The sequence below is a fragment of the Brienomyrus brachyistius genome, unplaced genomic scaffold, assembly GCF_023856365.1.
Source record: "Brienomyrus brachyistius isolate T26 unplaced genomic scaffold, BBRACH_0.4 scaffold73, whole genome shotgun sequence".
NCBI lineage: Eukaryota > Metazoa > Chordata > Actinopteri > Osteoglossiformes > Mormyridae > Brienomyrus > Brienomyrus brachyistius.
In genome coordinates this window covers 1007910-1016498 of record NW_026042348.1, presented here as the reverse complement: position 1 = coordinate 1016498, position 8589 = coordinate 1007910, and the positions used below count along the sequence as shown (strand labels likewise).

At 44.5% G+C, this 8589-nt stretch overlaps 1 long non-coding RNA gene across 1 annotated transcript; it reads right to left on the bottom strand.

Moving 5' to 3' along the window:
• Positions 1–6562: 6562 nt before the first annotated feature.
• On the bottom strand, positions 6563–7740 carry LOC125726492 (uncharacterized). The gene is made up of 3 exons (XR_007388191.1): positions 7661–7740; positions 7270–7350; positions 6563–6805 (listed from the first exon to the last, which is right to left on the bottom strand). It is a non-coding gene; the product is annotated as an uncharacterized LOC125726492 (long non-coding RNA).
• Between the last annotated feature and the right edge of the window lie 849 nt (positions 7741–8589).

Here is an 8589-nt window from a genome sequence, read left to right as displayed (position 1 = left end):
CCATCTTTCACAAGCTGGTGGGCTGTGCCACTGATGCCTTTGCTTGGGTTTTATATGTCTGTCCTGGTTTGTGTTCTTGCCACTTCAGGTTCCCTGGTTTTGGTCTACATTCCTCGGTCCTCTGCTGTGGAGTCTACCTTCTGCTTCACCTCATTCTGGAGCCGCCCATCCAGTCAGCGGCCCATGTCCCCCTGGTTCCCTGTTTCCAGAGGTTGGTATGTTAGTCTCCGGGGCCAGGGGGCAGAAATCTGCCATGTTGGATGGGTGGCCCAGGTTGGGGTGCTCCATCATAGACTGGTACATGAAGGATTATAAATGGTTTTTAACCAGTATGTACCGAGTGTGCGTCGTGACGAAAAGAATGTCATGGGAACATTTAGGACTGACTGCAGTATTAGTTCAAAGCATGATTGTGTTTTTCTTAATTTTTATTGATTTATTTTTGGATTATTAATTTTCTTAAGTAACTTGATTCAGTTAAAAGGGGTTTGTCCATTTGCTTTAGCAGAAGTTTGTGTAAGTATAATGTTTACCTTCCCTTTTCGTAGTCTAGTCTTTGCCAAGTTTTATGCTTATTTCCCCGGTGGATTAATGGTATTAATCTGACTTGTGTGTTTAGGAGGGTCATACAGGCTTTTTGTTTGTAATGGAAGCACAGGGTCTGTACTTGCAGCTTATTTGCCATGCTAATGGAAGCATTTTACCTTCCTCTCTAATCTCTTTTTTTCTTGGCTCTCACTCTAGTCTCCTCTATGCCAGGGTTTCTCAACCCAGTCCTTGGACCCCACTGCAAAGATCCACAGTTTTGCTCTGTCCAAACTCTCAGCACAGCAGTAAAAGGTGACTGTTTGGTTCATGCATGCAGGGATCTGGGACAGAGCAAAAATGTGGAGCTGTCTGGTGGGCTGAGGAATGAGTTTAGAAATGCTGCTGTATGAAGTATTAAACCATTTGACCGGTTGGATAAATGTTAAAATGTTTTCTCAAAATATAAAAAGAGATAATCTTCTGTTTTGCGTCTCATTACAAGCAAACTTGTTTTTTGTTTTTATGTCACTCTAGTATTCGATATCTAATTTTCAGTCTTCTGGCAATATAATCTGGTGAATGGGGAAAGACTTCCAGCAGGGGCTCCGGTTTCCTCCCACAGTCCAAAAGTGTGCAGGGTAGGTTAATTGGCAAATCTAAGTTGTGAGTGTTTGCGCCCTGCAGAGTGTTGACTCCTGCCCAGGGTTGGTTCCTGCCTACGCCTGTTGTTCCAAGGACAGGCTCCGGTCCCCCCCGCGACCTCAGTTTGGCTTGCTGTCTCCCCGCTTGGTTTTCTTTGGTTTACGTCTTCACTAGCCCCCTCGTTGCTTTGACTTGTGTGTAAGTTATGTATGTGTGATTGTATTGCTGTGTAGGCAGTGACTGCTATTTTGTTTTGCAAGTGTGTGTTGGACTCTGTTTATTTGGTCAGGGAGTGAGGTGGAGTGTTTGTCTTTTGGTTTCCTTTTCTTTTGCACTTAGGTGAGATTAGCTGTGGGTCGCACTTGATAGTTGGGGATTTTGTTTGTTATTTTGGCTGTGGTCACTCCCAAAGTCTTTTGCACCGGGTTATTTGTTCAGTGTCAGTATTATACATGAAAAAAAATGAAAATACAAAAAATATCCCTTTGTCCACTGTGGTTCCCTTCTTGCCCTCACCCTGTTTGTCCCTTTATCCCATTCCCCTTTCCCGTGAATACTGTTACACTCCAACCCTAGACAGGATATCAAAACAGCATCTTACCTATCGTTTTAAAAGAGATGAGGGATATTAATCATTGACCTTTATCTTTGCTATTTCAGAAATCCGTATCTGCCGGTGTGGTACCTTCTGACTGGAAGTATACACTGTAAAAAAGGCAAAATTTGTCACAGTTTTAAACCATTTTATATCAGCCAATTTGACTACAGTATAATTATTTTTTTCTTCTTATGTTAAATGACAGAAAAGTTTTATCAAAACTACATTGCATAAACATATTTTTACGCACAGTTTGTAAAATAACAGAGAAGCCCCTTCAGTGAAACTGGTCAATTTCTTTTCTGTATTTTTACAGAAATTAATCTTATGGTCATATGCTTTATCTGTAAAATTTTAATGGTTTTATTGTACCAACATGTGTTTTAGTAAATCGAAGGCACAACAGCTGTTTTCTATAATTTTGCTTTCATTAACTTTAATTTTACATTCAGTGTACATAAAATCTACATTGTTTTGTTGTCATAAACCAGATATCCACCATAATTGTACTGTGTTGTTGGATATATACAAAATGGTTTGCATAGAGCTAAGGTTATAAACATAAAAAAATGACTTAAAATTAGAAAATATAGACCCTATATTATAGGGAATATGCGAGTCATCGAACTGATATTGTAATGAACCCAAAATACAGTAGCATCAGAGGCTGTGAAAGGAGAACAGATCACCACCAGACTGCAGCTACAATTACAAAGATACTTTTATTCAGTACAATTCATGCAGCGACCCATCGGGTCGGATCTGGATTCACAAAGAGTTCGGTCCCGCTTTCTCCCCGTAGCACACCACCCCTTTTTAAGCGTGTGTTAACCCACGCTACCGCACAGTAAATCCCGCACCATACAACATCAGCATTAGGGCACGGCACACCAATAGCACTGCAATGCACAGTAATCCCCACACTTCGGGCACAGGCAAGCGTTACGGGACCAGAACCGCCTACTGTATATAGTCCTGTCCCGACCCTAAGCGGTTACACTGCGCATTTAAACCACACGTAACACTCACACAATAAAGACATAATTAAAACATAACACCCCTCCCCCCACCGGGGATCCAGACCCTTTCTTAATCCCAGATCCCTCACAACCCAGGTGTAGTCACTTAATTAACTATTACCTTCCACACCCATTCCTCACCCCCCACACGCACACACATCGTCATTACAATATTTTCATTTCAACACTATTTTCCACATTTTTTTTTTTTTTTTAAATCAATTTGGTTTAAGAGTATCCTACAGCACGAGTATTAAGTATGTCAGAATAAAATGGTTTTGATGCAGTTAGTTACTTTTATTTGGTAGGTTGTAGTGTAGTTACCTACTAGGCCTATATTAAAACTGTACTGAAATTTCTGTTGAATCTTCATGAAAAGGCATGAGGATGTGCTCAGTCTTGCAATCCGTGTATCGTTCATTGGATTTTCCGTTTCAAAAACCAAATCTATTTATGGCTTTTCTGTTTTAAAATCACAACGAAAAAAGTAAAAACAGAAAAAAGACTTCATGTTGAGAACTACAAAATCTGATCGCATTACACCGGTCTTATCCTCCCTTCATTGGCTACCAGTTAAGTCTTGGATTGATTATGAAATACTGCCCTTAACCTATAAAGCACTTAATGGTCTTGTACCAGAATACCTTAGTGACCTGCTGACCTCTTACAACCCTCCACGCTTGCTTCGTTCTCAAGGCGCAGGATATCTGTTAGTACCCAGGGTAGAAAGAGCTATGGCAGGCTGCAGAGCTTTCTCCTATAGAGCTCCTCAGCTGTGGAATGGTCTTCCACCGGATGTGCGGGTTTCAGGCTCACTCTCAATATTCAAGTCTAGACTAAAAACACGCCTGTTTAGTTTAGCTTATAGGGACTCTAGTTCTGACTCTAGCTATTTCCTCTCTCCCAGTCTGACCTACAGTGTGAGGTGTAGAGCTGGGTGGCGTTCGATGCCATTGGCTTTAGATAAACTGAACTGTCAGCGCTGTCACTCTAGCTTCACCATCCCTTGTGGAACTGGAGTGCTGACATTTCAGGGACTCCCCATGCCTGCATTCCCACTTGCCTCTCCCTCCTACTTATGCTGCCATTGCCATATCTGCCGGAGCTTGCACTTTGCACTTCATATTGCACTCACCTAACTGTTAGCACTGCCTATAGTCTCCCCTATACTTTGACTAATTGCACATTTTATTTCCCCAACTCCTCCTGGGGTGTGCTGCCTGGAGACCTCAATCTATCAAGATTTTCAGCACACCCTGCTACATGTGACATGTACCCATGACGTCCTTGCATCCAGCTCGCGTTCTGCCTGTGCCATCTTCCATGCATGACCCGCTGCCTAATTACTTCTGGTTGCCTGGCGATTGGAAGGAGAGTCGGCACGGGCTTGTCATCACCTCCCTGCTCCCCGGTTGTGCCTCAAATCCTATTGTTTGGACAATGTGACTTGGCACTTAGCCATCTCTTCTATTCGACTCTCCCTGCCGGCCCCTGGAGGTTGGGCTCCCCCTTTGAGTCTGGTCCCTCCCAAGGTTTCTTCCTTCTAGAGAGTTTTTCCTTGCCACTGTCACCTATGTCTTACTCACTGGGGGCTTTGGGTGGGGATGCTGTAAAGCGCTTTGAGACAATGTATTGTTGGGATAACGCGCTATACAAAAATAAATTTGTTTTTCTGTTTTAAAACCAAATGGGAAAACCGTAAAATCACCTTCTTTTGTTTCTTGTCAATGAGTAAATTCAGATCTAACAGATACCGGAGATGTAAGATACAGCCTAATGTGAACTTTATCTTAATCTTACAACATTAATAGTCCCAGTCATAAGCTTGGAAACACCCACCCTTAGAATGGTGTATTTTTGTAATATTTTCTACATTTTCGGATAAAATATGAAGCCTGATTTTTTGTTTTCTGCTTTTCGCTTTTTTCCCTTCTGACAGAAAAACCAAAAAATGCTGCTGTTGTTTAGTTTTCCTGATTTCGTTTTGGACTGGAAAACCCAAGGACAAACGATACATGGACTTTTTGCATTTGTTTGGCTTTAATGTGTTTGATATAAACCTAGAGTTGAGAACCTTCAGATGTGTGTGTTTGTATGAGTAATCCATCCATCCATCCATCCATCCATTTTCCAAACCGCTTATCCTACTGAGTCGCGGGGGGTCCGGAGCCTATCCCGGAAGCAATGGGCACGAGGCAGGGAACAACCCAGGATGGGGGGCCAGCCCATCGCAGGGCACACTCACACACCATTCACTCTTACACATGCACACCTATGGGCAATTTAGCAATTCCAATTAGCCTCACCGTGTTTTTGGGCTGTGGGGGGAAACCAGAGTACCCGGAGGAAACCCCACGACGACATGGGGAGAACATGCAAACTCCACACACATGTGACCCAGGCGGAGACTCGAACCCGGGTCCCAGAGGTGTGAGGCAACAGTGCTAACCACTGCAGGACCATGCCGCCTGTTGTATGAGTAATATAATGTAAAAATTAAATTCTATTTTATGTCCTTCATAAAGTACAAAAGGCAAGCATATCACACAGGTAAAATGCCCACATTTAAAAAATGTTTTTATGAAAGTCTGTAACAGTAGAGTGAAGGAACTGACCAGTGGCTGGGCTACTGATATATGGTATGATGATGACCATTGAATGTTTCTTAACTTTTTAACCCTAAAAAAACACACCACTTCCAGAGATGATGATATATATATTATTTATTTAAAATGTAATGTTTCCTGGGGGCTGGGGAGGACACCTGCAGGAGAGAGACAGATATTGATCATGTAAACATCCTTCAGCAGTGCAGTAGTCATACTTCACATTTTTTTTTTGGGGGATTGTTAGGGGGGGGGGCACATGCAGCCATGGTACCTAAGCTCTGCTCAAGTGAGATCTGTGTTACAGGGAAAGGTCCATAGACCTTGTTTATATGCTGCTGTTCCACAGACTTCCAGTAGGGGCTCCATGTGAGGAAAGAGCGAGGGCTATGCTCTCTCTCAAGTACACACAGAGTCACAGAGTAGGTCAAAGAAGCGAAAACAAAGTACCATACCTGAGTTGTTGTCACTGAACACGAAGTCCCGGTTTGCTCCAAACTACACGTGAGAGAGGCCCTCCTCTAAACTGGCCTCTCTCATGCGGGATGCGGGCCGTAAGGTGGCGTGGAGCTCAGGAGCAGCGTGCAGCAGTATGAGCAGCCATGCCTGTGCCAGCAGCACCACTGCCTGTACCCGGTTGTCCCATGTTGGGGGCAGGCCAAGCGCCGTGTTGCCATACAGGCAGAAGGTGATCCAGGCCACCCACAGCAGGACTGAGGCCAGGCAGGTGATGAGCAGCCACGTGGTCCTGCACCTCCACCGTGGCTGCTGCCTCCACAGACTGCAGGCCGCCCCCACCAGTGCTGCTAGGAGCAGGACCAGCACATAAGTGGTGGCCAGCGCAAAGTCCAGCGGCTGGTAATCACAGGCTGGCTGGCACGTGGACATCGTGGCTAGAAGGATCCACTCCGGATCCAACACGGCCAAGGCCACCGCCAGCCCCATCAGTTGACCTGTGCTGGGGCTATGAGCACCTTGTCCCAACCGGCGCAGTCGCAGACCCTGGAACACTAGGCAGGTGTTGCAGATAGCAAGCAACACCCCCCTCAGGACACGCCGGGCGAAGCAGAGGCTCTCTTGGTGCTCAGCGATGTATCCCAGGCTGAGGCCACAGAGCCCAAATATGGCAGCGAGCAGCAGGAGTAGCGGCGCCACCCCGCTCCGCTCCTCAGCCTCTGTGATCTTCCGCAGGCGACACAGTACCACCAGGAGCAGGATCAGCGAGGCGAGGGCCGCCGCCGCTGCCGCCACCACCACCACCAAGCCCCACACCGCATCCAGCTCACACAAGGCCGTGTAGGGCCTTGTCAGGATGGAGCCGGATCCGCAAGGCGAAGCTTCGTCCCATGAAGAGCTGCCCCCCACCAGGGACAGGACGAGGAAGGTGAAGAGATTGATAGAGGGAGCCATCACTGGCAGGGAGAGAGAAAGGAATCATTTAATGGGTTGAAGAAGTATTAGTCCATTAAACGCAATGTAGCCTGCTGCTGTGCAGGACACATCACAGGCGACACGCTGAGCATGCTCACAACTGAGCAATGGACTTCTACAGTGTGAGACTACATGCACTTTCTTAAAAAGCAGTAATCAATGCCATGTCAACCAGCTGAACAACTTCACAAGGAAATCGGCACATTACATAGGCCACCATCGTTATAAAAATTAATTATTATTTAAATTCAGGGGTCTCAAAGAAATTACTGTATCTGGCCGGCCGATATCAGAGAAAAATTAAAACCATGTAATGTCATTCCAGCGCAATTGACACCCGCCAGTCTGCACGTTTTGCGGTCGGGAGTTTTGCATCTCCCAGCGTTTTTTTTAGTTTAAGACCTTTGATCTAAGTGAAGTATACATTTTGAAGGGGAGGCCTTACCTTCACTGTCAATGTCTTTCAGCTTCACTTGCTCTTACAACACGTACGATGCACTCACGAATCGTTTGTGTTTGCTTCTCCCTTATCAAACAGATCATTTATAAGCGGTGCATCATGACGTAGTACTGCATTTTTTACGTAATGGAACGCTAACGTTCTAAATAGGGTGGGGGCAGGGAGGGGGCATTAAGTGTCATCCTTTTTGTGTTTACTTTTGAAAAATTGAGATATAACCTTTAAAAAGCACGGATATAATGTAAAAAACGTTTTATTTTTAATAAATACAAATAAAAACGAGCAAATGCATTCAATCCCATTTCTTGTAGCTAGTGCTGGAAACTTTGGTGGACACCAATAACGATATATTTTTGTCCAGTAATATTACCAATACCTAATGTTTGTCCAAACCCATGCAGCGCTCTAAGAAACTCCAGCTTCTGCGATTCCCCCTGCAGACCGCTACGGCTGATACAAAGACAAATGCGCAAAAGATGCTAGTAAGATACAGAGATTGGTCATTGGTTAATATTATATAAATACGCAATTAATAATATGACAAGTGGCAGTATTGCTACACGATTAAATAAACGACAAAAACAATAATAATGACTGATAAGTCATAACGCGTTTTTTTCTTTGATGGTGATAACATATACATGCAGTACACCGATACCGAAATAAGAGAATTAATACTATTAGCAGAAAATTATTACTGGAGACATAATTGTTAGGACACCCTTGGCAGGGAAACGCGGACCCAGGAATGCGGAACAGAGCGATCTTTATTAGATCGAGCAGGTAACAGGCTTTCAATGGGCCAGGCAAGAAGAATGGTCGGGGACAGAAGGTAGATTCGGTAGCCGGGGAGATCCAGTCCAACAGGCAGGCACAGGACATGGAGACGAAGGGAAGGGGAGACGAGAGATCCTGGGGCTGGCAGGGAAGGCAGGACGGGAGGTTCAGGGACGAGGGCTGCTCTGGGAAAGATAATAAGATAATAAGATTCTATTTGTACTGCCTGCCAATTTTTATATTAGGTGAAACTAAAAATTGAGAAATATCTATATGCACAAGTAGTTTTTCCTGATAAGAAGGATGACATCAAGACTGTCAGCATTTACAAATCGAATTATGACACATCTGAGTAGCCCAGACTGTCCGGAAAACAAAGCCGTACAGCATATGTGGCTGACTAATGTACATATAGTGTAATAAACTTATAATCAAATGGATTGAAAAACGCTCAATAATGGACAGGATTCAAAGGGTAAATAAGGAGCATCATGTGGAAGAGAAGTTAGGTGGCGTTGGGGTGCATTG